Source organism: Somniosus microcephalus, unplaced genomic scaffold (assembly GCF_052327205.1).
Source record: "Somniosus microcephalus isolate GS21.2 unplaced genomic scaffold, FLI_Smic_1.0 unresolved_chr1, whole genome shotgun sequence".
NCBI lineage: Eukaryota > Metazoa > Chordata > Chondrichthyes > Squaliformes > Somniosidae > Somniosus > Somniosus microcephalus.
This window is the reverse complement of record NW_028225179.1, coordinates 50,766,127-50,778,078: the sequence shown is the minus strand read 5'-3', so window position 1 is coordinate 50,778,078 and position 11,952 is coordinate 50,766,127. Positions and strand designations below refer to the sequence as shown.

Here is an 11,952-nt window from a genome sequence, read left to right as displayed (position 1 = left end):
AATATCCCTTGATGCCATTACTAGTTACAAAACTTTCGACTTCTATTTTGAATATACCCAATGAAAGAGCCTCCACAGCCAACTGAGCTAGAGAATTCCAAATATTCACAACCATCTGTGTGAAGAAATGTCTTCTCATCTCATTCCTAAATGGCCTACCCTTTAACCTGAGACCGTGGCCCCTGGTTCTAGGCTCCCCAGCCTTGGGAAACATTCTCCCACCATCCACCCTATAATAATATTGCATGCTTCAATGAGATCCCCTCTCAATGTTCTGAATTTAAGAGAATATAGGCCTAGTTTACTCAATTTCTTCTCATAGGGTGGTCCCGCCATCTGAGGAATCAATCTCATGAATCTTCGATGCAGCCCCTCTATGGCAAGTATATCCTTCCATAGGAAATGAGATCAAAATTGTATACAGTACTCCAGGTGTGGCCTCACCAATGCCCTATATATGTGGAGTAAGACTTCTTCACTCCTGTACCCAAATCTTCTTGTAATGAAGGCCCACATATCAATTGCCTTCCTAATGATTTGCTGCACCTGCATATTCACTTTAAGTGACTGATATACAAGGACTCCCAGGTCCCTTTGATCATCTGCATTCCCCAATTGTTCACCTTTCTGTTTTTTCTAAAAAAGTGGATACCCTCACATTTATCCACATTATCTTCCATCTGCCATGTCCTAGCCCAATCACTGAGCCCGTCGAGATCCCCTTGAAGCCTCCTCACTTCCTTTTCACAACCAACCCTACCACCTAGCTTTGTATCACCAGCAAATTTGGAAATGTTACATATAGTGCCCTCATCCAAATCATTGATATAGATTGTGAATAGGTGGGGCCCCAGCACCGATCCTTGTGGTAACCGACAAGTCAATGCCTGCCTTCCTCAAAAAGTCCCGTTTCTCCCTGCTCTTTGTTTTATGTCTGTTAACCAGTGTAAAGCCCGTGTAGATTGGAGTTCGCTCTCAGATTTTACCATCGATGTGAAAATGAAACACGAATTGGCGAGGATTGCCCCGAACAGCAGAGCTGGGTACTGACTCTATTTCGATTGGTGCAGGATTGTTCTGTTCCTCTATTATTTCCTTCACCTTGAAAAAGCCTGTTATAACTCACAGGCATTAATGGGCGGTTTTATTAAATGTTGGAGAGTTTCCATCAAATAGATTTGAATAAATCTGCAAAAAGATGAGGTTAGGACTGGAACTGATAAGATGTCGATCACAGAGATAAAATCAAAGTCAGCCTCATTGTCCAATGAGGCAGGAAACCGCGAACAAGGAGGAAGGGAATGAAACAAGCAGGGAAGGAAGGGAGGAAGGAGGAAGGCACTTTCGAGTCCATCTTCTTTCCATTAGAGCTGGGTGGAATATTAGGTTGAGAAATTGGGAGAATTTTACCAAAGGGAGAGAAAATATCGTCTAACTTGGGGACTGTAACATTTTCAGTCTGCGTATCTTCCAACTGGATTAACAGTCCTGAGATTTAACCTCTCACCAACCTCGAACTAACATTATGATCCAAAAGGAGTCATCCAAAAATCCCTTTTATTTCAGTATTTCTGTTTCCAAACGGCAGAAATAACCTTTAATAAAGGCCCTTTGCAGCATGTCCTGCCCACCCTCCCAGATTGACAATGTGGAAAATGTGGAGCAGGCTTCTGGAAACCAATGGATTTACTTATTTACCTCACAGCTTCGGCACTTGTGGGACTGAATTCCTGCTTTAAATAATAAAATTTCCGTTTTCTTGCGATGTACTGAGCACACGCTGATTTTCAGGCATTTATTATTTGAAGACTTCTTGAATGTCTCCTGGCCAAGGAAAGTGCTTCTAGTAAAGTATTGGGGCACGTCCGGGATTTGAACCCGGAACCGCTTGCATTTTAGTTGATGTGAAGTCCCAAAACATGAAATACACCTCAAAAGCAGAGAGCCACTAATCCGGCACAGAATGTTTAATCTCAGCAATGATAATTTCACATACATAAAGCAGATAATGTAGATCAGAGACAGCGTTAAGGGAAATTAGAGAAGCGTGCAATAAGGGCACAGCAGTCATCATGGGTGACTTTAATCTACATATAGATTGGGCTAACCAAATTAGTAACAATACTGTGGAGGAGGAATTCCTGGAGTGTTTACGGGATGGTATCCTGGACCAATATGTCGAGGAACCAACCAGAGATCAGTACATCATAGACTGGGTATTATGTAACGAGAAAGGATAAATTAGCAATCTTGTTGTACGAGGCCCCTTGGGTCGGAGCGATCATAATATGATAGTCTGAGGTGCGAGTTGGGTAGGATTGATTGGGGAATGTCACTCAAATGTTAACGGTGGATATGCAATAGCAAACATTCATAGATTAACTACAGAATTTGTTCGTCCCAGTTTGGCATAAAAATTAAACAGAACGGTGACTCAACCGTGGCTAACAAGGGAAGTTAGGGATAGCATATGATCCAAGGAGAGGACATATAAATTGGTCAGAAAAAGCAGTAAATGTGAGGATGGGAGCAGTTTAGGATTCAACAAAGGGGACAAAGGGATTAATTAAGAAGGGGAAAATCGAATATGAGAGTAAGCTTTCAGGGAACATAAAAACTGACTGTAAAAGCTTTTATAGATATGTGAAGAGAAAAAGATTGGTGAAGTCAAGCCTAGGTCCCTTGCAGTCAGAATCAGGGGAATTTATAATGGGGAACAAAGAAACGGCTGACCAATTAAATACATATTTTGCTTCTTTCTTCACAAAGGAGGACACAATAACATCCCAGAGATGTCGGGGAACAGAGGGTCTGACGAAAGGGAGGAACTGAAAGAAAGCAGTATTTGTAGGGCAATGGTGTTAGGGAAATTGATGGGATTGAAGGCCTATAAATCCCCAGGGCCTGATAATCTACATCCTAGGGTACTTAAGGAACTGGCCCTAGAAATAGTAGATGCATTGCTGATCATCTTCCAACATTTGATGGAATCTGTAACAGTACCCATGGATTGGAAGGTAGCTAATGTCACCCCACTATTCAAAAAAGGTGGTGGAGAGAATATCGGCAGTGGGGAAAATGCTCGAGTCCATTATAAAAGATGTAATAGCAGAGCACTTGGAAAACAGTGGCAGGATCGGACAAAGTCAAGATGGATTTACAAAAGGTAAATCGTGCTTGACTAATCTACTGGAAATTTTTGAGGATGTAACTGGTAAAATAGATCAGGGACTTTCAGAAGGCTTGCGATAAGGTCCCGCATAAGAGATTGGCGTGTAAAGTTAAGGCACATGGGATTGGGGGCAAGGTATTGACTTGGATGGAGAACTGGTTGGCAGACAGAAAGCAAATAGTTGGAATAAACGGGTCTTTTTCCGAGTGGCAGGCAGTGTCTAGTGGGGTACCGAAGGGATCAGTCCTTGGACCCCATCTATTCACAATTTATATTACTGAGCTAGAAAATTAAATTTGATGTAATATCTCCAAATTTGCAGATGACACAAAGCTGGGTGTGCATGTGCGCTGTGAGGAGGATGCCGATAAACTCTAGGATGATTTGGGCAGAAGCATGGCAGATGCAATATATCGTGATAAATGCGAGGTTATCCACTTTGGTGGCAAAAACAGGAAGGCAGATTATTATCTGAATGGCAATAGATTGGGAGAAGGGGAAGTGCAACGAGACCTGGGTGTCCTTGTACACCAGTCGCTGAAGGTAAGCATGCAGGTGCAGCAGGCAGTTAAGAAGGCAAATTGTATGTTGGCCTTCGTAGCGAGAGGGTGTGAGTACAGGAACAAGGATGTCTTGCTGCAGTTGTACAGTGCCTTAGTGAGACCACATCTTGAGTATTGTGCGCAGTTTTTGTCACCTTGTCTGAGGAAGGATATTCTTGCCATGGAAGGAGTACAGCGAAGATTCACCAGGCTGATACCTGGGATGGCAGGAATGACGTATGAGGAGAGATTGGGTCGATTGGGCTTATACTCGCTGGAGTTTAGAAGAATGAGAGGGGATCTCATTGAAACTTATAAAATTCTGACAGGACTGGACAGGCTAAATACAGGAAGAATGTTCCCGATGGTCGGGGAGCCCAGAACCATGGGTCACAGTCTAAGGATAAGGGGTAAGCCATTTAGGATAGAAATGAGGAGGAATTTCTTCACCCAGAGATTGGTGAACCTGTGGAATTATCTACCACAGAAGGCAGTAGAGGCCAATTCATTAAATATATTCAAGAAGGAGTTGGATGTATTTCTTAAAGCAAAAAAGATCAAGGGGCATGGGCAGAAAGCAGGGACCGGGTACTGAATTTGGATGATCAGCCATGATCGCACTGAATGGTGGAGCAGGCTCGAGGGGCCGAATGGCCTACTCCTGCTCCTATCTTCTATGTTTCTATGTTAAATCTCAAATAATAATAATTCAACTTTATTGTCATTGCACAAGTACATGAACAACGAAATGTGATCTTGCAAGCTCCCATGACTGGGAGAAGCAAAGCCGCTGCGTTGGTGAGCGCCGCCATTCCATTTCCACCCTTCCTCCTGTCTGACAATCTTCAGCCTAACGCCCGGGCCTGCTCACCAGCCGCTCCTCCTTCCGTGACCTTCTCACCAACTGCCCCTCCTCGGGGCTTCTTCTGTGACCTTCTGCAGCTGGTCTTACCCTAATGGTCACCCCTCCAGGTACTAACCAGGCCTCGCTCTAATTTAGCTTCCAAGCCTTGCCAGTGACCCTGTCCCTAGTCCCAGGAACAGGGCTTCATTATTGCTCAAGTGCTCCAAAATGTGAAGATGACATTAAATGTGTTTAAATACAGTGGGGGGATTTAAATCAGATTCGGTGCCACTGGATTACAAGGTGATCTTCCCTGTACGATAACAACTTCTCTTTTGACTCCACTCATTGCCACCAAATCAAAGGTGTTGCTATGGGTACCCGCATGGGTCCTAGCTATGTCTGCCTTTTCGTAGGATATGTGGAACACTCTTTGTTCCAGTCCTACTCGGGTCCCCTCCCTCACCTCTTTTTCCGGTACATTGATGACTGTATTGGTGCCGTTGCTTAATCTCGCCCTGAACTAAACATTTTCATTCACTTTGCCTGCAATTTCCACCCTTCCATCACCTTCCCATGGTCCATCTCCGAATCTCCCCTTCCCTTCCTCGACTTCTCGGTCTCCATCTCTGGGGATAGGTTATTGACCAAAATTCACGACAAGACCATTGACTGCCACAGCTACCTGGATTACACTTCCTCCTCACCCCGCCTCCTGTACGGACTCCATTCCATTCTCCCAGTTTCTCCATCTCCGCTGCATCTGCACCGATGATGCCGCCTTCCACCCCAGTACTTCCGACATGTCTTCCTTTTTCCGCAACCGAGGAATCCCCTTTACCGTGGTTGACACGGCCCTCGACCATGTCCATTGTATCTCCCGCACATCTGCCCTCACCACTGCCCCTCCCTCCCGGAACCATGATTGGGTTCCCCTTGTCCTCACCTTTCACCCCACCAGCCTCCACATTCAACGGATCATCCTCCACCACTTCTGCGACTTCCAACATGATCCCACCACCAAACACATCTTCTCCTTAGCTCCCCTTTCAGCATTCCCTGGGGACCGCTCCCTCCGTGATACCCTAGTCCACTTCTCCATCACCCCCAACACCCCTTCCCCTTCACCCGGCACCATCCCGTGCAAGTGCAGGAGATGCAATACCTGCCCTTATACATCCCTCCTTCCCACTGTCCAGGGTCCCAAACACCCCTTCCAGGTGAACAACGATTTACTTGTACTTCTTGCTATCTAGTATACTGTATTCGCTGCTCACGATGTGGCCTCCTCTACATTGGGGAGACCAGATGCAGATTGGTTGACTGCTGTGCGGAGCACCTCTGTTCAGTCCATATGGATGACCCCGAACTTCCGGCCGCCTGTCATTGTAATTCACCGCTCCATTCCCAGTCAGACCTCACCGTCCTCGGCCTCTTGCATTGTTCCATGGAAGCTCAGCGTAAGATCGAGGAACAGCACCTCATCTTCCGATTAGTCACTTTACAGCCTTCCAGACTCAACATAGAGTTCAAAAATTTCAGATTTAACCTCGGCAACCAATTACATTATTACTTATATTTTTTATCCACACTTTATTTTTGCCCTCCCCCCTTTCTTTCTCTCCCACATGCCAGTTGTCTCCCATTCTGCCAACGCATTTCACACCTAATCTAGAGCCATCTTTTGTCTCCACTAGTCCTATCACCATCTCGTCTCGTTTTGAATATCTCTTAATGTCTGTTCACTTCTCTTTTGTTCTCTTCCAGCCTGGCATTTTAATCTGTTTCATTTTCTGTGCTTTTTCAGTCTTGGCAAAGTGTTTCGACCTGAAACCTTGACACTAATTCTCTCTCCACGGATGCTGCCTGGCCTGCAGAGTTTTTCCAGCATTTTCTGTTGTGATCTTCTGTGGTTGTCTTCCCTCCCTCTCCCCTTCCTCCCACACGCAGCCAGTTTTTAAACCTTGTTATAAATCTGCTGCTCTGCTGGGCCAGTGCATTCCACAGACTCACAACCCTTTCTACAAATACACTTTCACTGCATGACTTCTCTGTTTCTTAGATAGTAATCAATTTGAGGTGCAATGGTGGCACTTTTGACGTCAAATTAAAAGGCGGCCAATTGCAAACACGTTGGGGTCAAATTTTCTTTTGCACAGAATTGAACCTGAATCATTCAAGATGGAATATTGTATTTGCTACATCACAATAAACAATATCTTGTTATAAATGTCGGCCCATCAATTCCCCAATATCACAGCAAGAACTGTCTGATCCCTTCATTTATTTCATACTAGCTGGGGGGAGCCCGGCGTTGCCTGGGCTGATTTGGGCCGGGTGGTTTAAATGGAGTCCCAGGCTTTGGGGCCTGTCTGTCTGTCCCTCTGTGAATCTGCTGCCAGGCAACAGTTTAAATTGAGTCCCAGGCCTTTGGGCCCTGTCTCTGTGTCCCTCTCTGAATCTGCTGCCGGGCAACATTTGTACCTTTTAATACCTTCAAAGATGAAAGTGAAAGTACTTATAAAACGTTTTTGGTAAACCTTATGTTATTTTTAAAAGAGATACTAACTTTTTCGAAGATGGATTAGCAGATTGTGAGCTGGAAGTAAATGGGGTTTTTAGCTTGAGGCAATGGCTGCCAGATCCCTGATATGTAAACGATTAGTCCCACCCACAGACGCAGTGATTGGCCAACCATCAGGCGACTGAACTGTAGGATTGGTCAATGATGACGGCACAGGATTGGTCGAAACTTGACGTCAGTCAATCAATGCTAATTAGCAGGTAATGAGTTTAATTTTGAAGGTTTTTTGGATAAGGCGCCAACAATTTTCGTCCGACCGAAAAGTAAATACGCTTACGACCGTCCCGGACCAGTAAGCTTTCTTTGGAGGTAACGCACGCGCAGGTACGCCCTATAACTTTGAAGTGCATAGCTGGACAGACGCACACCGGAGGACAGACAGACAGACAGACAGATGGACAGACAGACAGATCGATTTTTTATATCCATAGATAAGACACAAACATAGGGTAATCATTCAGAATCACCTCACAGTTTGACACTGAGATAAATTAAGCGGGAGATACAGACAGCAATGGAACACATGGCGAAATAGACAAGAGGGCTGGAGAAATAAACAACGGCTTGAGAGTCCAGAAGACAGTGACTGTTAGCTGATAGATATCAATGAGTGGAAGCGAGAAATTGCTTTGGGATTCGGCCCCGTGGCTTAGCTGGCACAAGCGTCTGTCTAATAAACAGAAAATTCTGGGTTGGACTCCCAGCGGGGCCATTTTTTTAAATGAATCTCTGGGGGTGAGCTTCTTCTCGTGTGAAAAGGCTAAAATTCTTTTAAATGTAACTATGGCTGCACTACTTGCCATTCTGGTTGAAGGCTCCAGTCGCTGCGGGGCCTGGGTCGAATTTCACCACTTCCTAATTTCTGGCGGTGCTGATTGTTAACTCTTCACCTATTCTCCATCTTTTCTAAGCATTGCCGTGTGTTACTTTGTGGTGGTTAGAGCAGAGCTCCAGAAGTTGATGTGTGGCACCATGATCATATAGCGGTTAGTACTCTGCGCTTTGGCCACAGCAACCTCGGTCCGAATCCGAGTCACGGCACAGATTTCTCTTCCTTCCACAATCAATGGCCCTCCTTTACTTTCCTCCTTCAATGTCACTGTAACTTTCCTGCGGTGTTATCTTAATCTACCATTTACTTTCCCCTGCTTACACCGCTAAGTGTGCTCCGCTCCCACCGCTGATCCTGGGGCACATGTCCCATTCGCCCCAATCCGAATTGGTGCATTGAAACCAGTCGATAGATTTAGACATGCGGGAGCTCTCGTCAGACAAGCTCTGCGAAAGCAGGACCGACCTTTGGAACCACAGCAGCCCGATTGTACAAGAACATTCCTTGGGAAATGAAGTGCACTGGGGAGGCTAACTGAAGAATTGGGTTTGTTCACCTGGTAGTTGATGCTTTTCCCTATATAGTTGATGAGCGTGAGCGACGGGAAGCGCTACATAGCTGCGGATGAAGGGTGAAATATGTAATTTTGGCAAACTGGTTGTCAAAAAGGAAAATGGAGGCTCAGGATTTATCAAGGAGAGTAAGGGACGCTCCGGACGTAATAGACAGGGGAAAGGACGCTCCGGATATACCAAACTGTTTCAGGGACGCTCCGGATTTACCAGACAGTGTAAGGGACGCTTCTGTTGTACTAGACAGGGTAAGGGACACTCCGGATGTAACAGACAATGTAAGGGACGCTCCGGATGTACCAGACAGCTTCAGGGACGCTCCGAATTTGCCATACATGGTAAGGGACGCTCCTGTTATACCAGACAGGGTAAGGTACGCTCCGGATATACCAGACAGTTTAAGGCACAGTCTAGATGTACCAAAAAGGGTAAGGGACGCTCCGGATATATCTCACAGGGTACAGGACGCTCCGGATATATCAGACAGGGTAAGGGACGCTCCGGATGCATCGGATAGGGTAAGAGACGCTACGGATGTACCAAACTGGGTAATGTGCGCTCCCGATGTACCAGACAGTGTAAGGGACGCTCCGGATGTTTCAGATAGGGTGAGGGACGCTCCCGATGTACCAGACAGGGTAAAGGACCCTCCAGATGTACGAGACAGGGTAAGGGATGCTCAAGAGGTTCTGGAGCGGGTAAGGGACGCTCAGGGCCTATCAGACAGAGTAAGGGACGCTCAGGAGGTATCAGAGAGGCTGATGGATGCAGGGTTATTACTTTCTACAGCTCACATTTTCTAAATATCAATAAAAGCAAAAGTTGAATCCGAATGTAACAGATGGTCTGCCGTGTCCCACGTGGGGGCAATGAGAAGGTAGAATGGGGCCGGACTGGACATTTGACTCGCTCAGAAATACATTTATAACTGACACAGATTCCTCCACTCAGTACAATAATAAATAATGCAGATATATCTAAACATATTTGTAACGATCAGAAGTGCAAATGCATTTACATCTAACACAACAGCAACTCACAAATACGTTCGTATGTAATATGGACACACACAAATATACTTACAACCATCACCTGTGATTGTTTGATAAAACAATACTTTAATTGTTTGCCTTTAAAGCCATGATATTTACATGACAGTTTGCATTGACCTTCCTGCTAAGCCGCTGGAAATTGATGGAGAATGATTTGGGTCCTGAACGATCATTTCTTAGACGGATTAGAACAAGTTTTGAGCGCAAATCCAATATTAGAAGTCGACTTTAAAAAGAGGCTCACGTGCGAGCTTTCGCAAATTTCAATCTACAATCCACAAAGCGAGATTCATAACCCTAGACGAAAGAGTCACTCTGTCTAGAATACAGGCCCAATCAACTGGTTATCAAACGTAAAATCAAATGGATTTGTCATGTCATGGACTTTGACTGAGACGTGTGCCCACAGTTGCATTCCGGTTCCAAGCCCTCTTTTTACTGTCGATGACTTGCCCGGAATATGCTTGGAGAAGTATTAGAATCGCAGTACAGCCCTTCCCACTGTCGCTTCCTCTAAATCTCCATCCAGGATTCTCACCAGTGCAAGGTTCATCAACCTGGGCTACTGTTTAATTTGTTCTCGGCATTAACTGTGCTGATCCTTTAACTTGTCCCACTACACGGCATCTCCAAATTTGTCGATTGCACCTCGAGGGCACTTTTCATACGTAAAGCTGCAACATCTGCTGGAGAGAGATTCAATTTCAGCGGTTCCAAAACAATGAGACGATCGAAGTCAAACGTTACATCCTCACCTACACGCTGCAGATGCAAATCTCTGCGCTCCTCTGCTTCAGTGATATATTGTTTTGCAGCGATGGGCAGTTTATTCTCTCTGAGGCTGCAATCGCTGCTTTCCGCTGGCAGCGGACGCTTAGCGAGAGCGGGGCCGGACAGACGGCCTGAACTTCGCTGCTGTCGCGGCCCCACTCACTCCGGGAGCTGGGGAACAGCAAATCAACTCATGGGTTTGTTGCCGCGTCTGAAATGCGGCTCCGAACTGTCGCTATTAACAGAGGCAGCGCTGCAAGGTCCTGTAATGATCTCTCACACAGTCGGTATCTCTGTAGATTTTGAGTGTTTACAGAACAGTATAGAGAAAAGGAGAATACCGCGTGGCTGTAAATGTATTTTATTAATCTCTTCCTGCAAAACATGATTGAACCAGGGACCTGTTGTACTTTAGATAGAAGTGATAACCGCTACACGGGCACGAATAATGCGCAAAATTTTAAAACGTTTTTTTGTTTTGCATGTGATGACTTTTCATCGGTTCTCTTTTGCAGCCTGTATTTCAGGAGCTGGGTAATAATGTTCAGTGCTTATGACACCAGGATCTGGTGCAGCCTTTGGTAAATTCACCAGCTCGCTAACACATGAGAGTCACTCCTGCTTCACTCTTTCATATAAACCCAGCCAATGCGCCTCAATCAAACAACATTGCGCCCCCACAAGATTAGACAGCCTGAAATGTGCAAGTTAATGAGCACAGATAACTAACTCAAATTAAGCGTAGCTTTAGTGGCGCAATCGGTTAGCGCGCGGTACTTATATAACAGTACAGGCTCGGAGAAATGCTGAGGTTGTGAGTTCGAGCCTCACTTAGAGCAGCCAATACTTTTGCTGTGCTCTATTTCGACCGGAGCAGAAGGTACAATTGTTTTTTCCGCAAACTATTCACTTATTAGCTGTTCCACGTGGGCTCTTAGGTTCCTCAGGCCCACCGTGTTCCAATAAGGGATGGGAGGTTTAAAGGAGCCCTTCAGAGGGAAGGTGGGGCCGGTTTTAACTGTTAAACCAGCAAATATCAGGCGAAGAATAATGTGCAGGAAATAGATTCGATTTCAAAGCAGTGACTAAGCCTTTGGCACAAGCGAGAAGATGTGTAAACTCACGAGTTATCTGTACAGGTTTCCGACATCATGTTGAACAAAAACAACGATTCAACTGAACATGATGTTGAGAATTACAAGGACGAAAGTTATGTAAAGACAATCGCCCAAACACCATATCCACAATTAGTTTGTCGCCGACCTTCTTGTTATGGGGAGAATAGTGAGCAGATTCAGGAAACTGCTCGTATAAAGAAGTCGATTTAGGAAAATATAAACATATTTCAAATTAATGAACACGACCTCTGCGAACTGGGTTCGCACTAGAGCAGAGAAACCTAATGCAACTTCGGAAATAAATCGGCGGCTCCTTGGTCTTGGGGCATGATTCCCGCGTGGGAAATTTCACAAATTAAAATGCGAGAGCTACTGGGCTCAAATCCCAGATCGAGCCCCACCGCATTTAGATAAAACTCACCAACTCGGTCATCACAACTGGAATCGCTTTTCTTTAAAATAGAC

General features: G+C 45.3%; 1 non-coding gene across 1 annotated transcript; it reads left to right on the top strand.

The window, feature by feature from the left end:
• Nucleotides 1-11,113: 11,113 nt before the first annotated feature.
• On the top strand, nt 11,114-11,208 carry trnai-uau (transfer RNA isoleucine (anticodon UAU)). The gene is made up of 2 exons: nt 11,114-11,151; nt 11,173-11,208. It is a non-coding gene; the product is annotated as a tRNA-Ile (tRNA).
• The last annotated feature ends 744 nt before the right edge of the window (nt 11,209-11,952 follow it).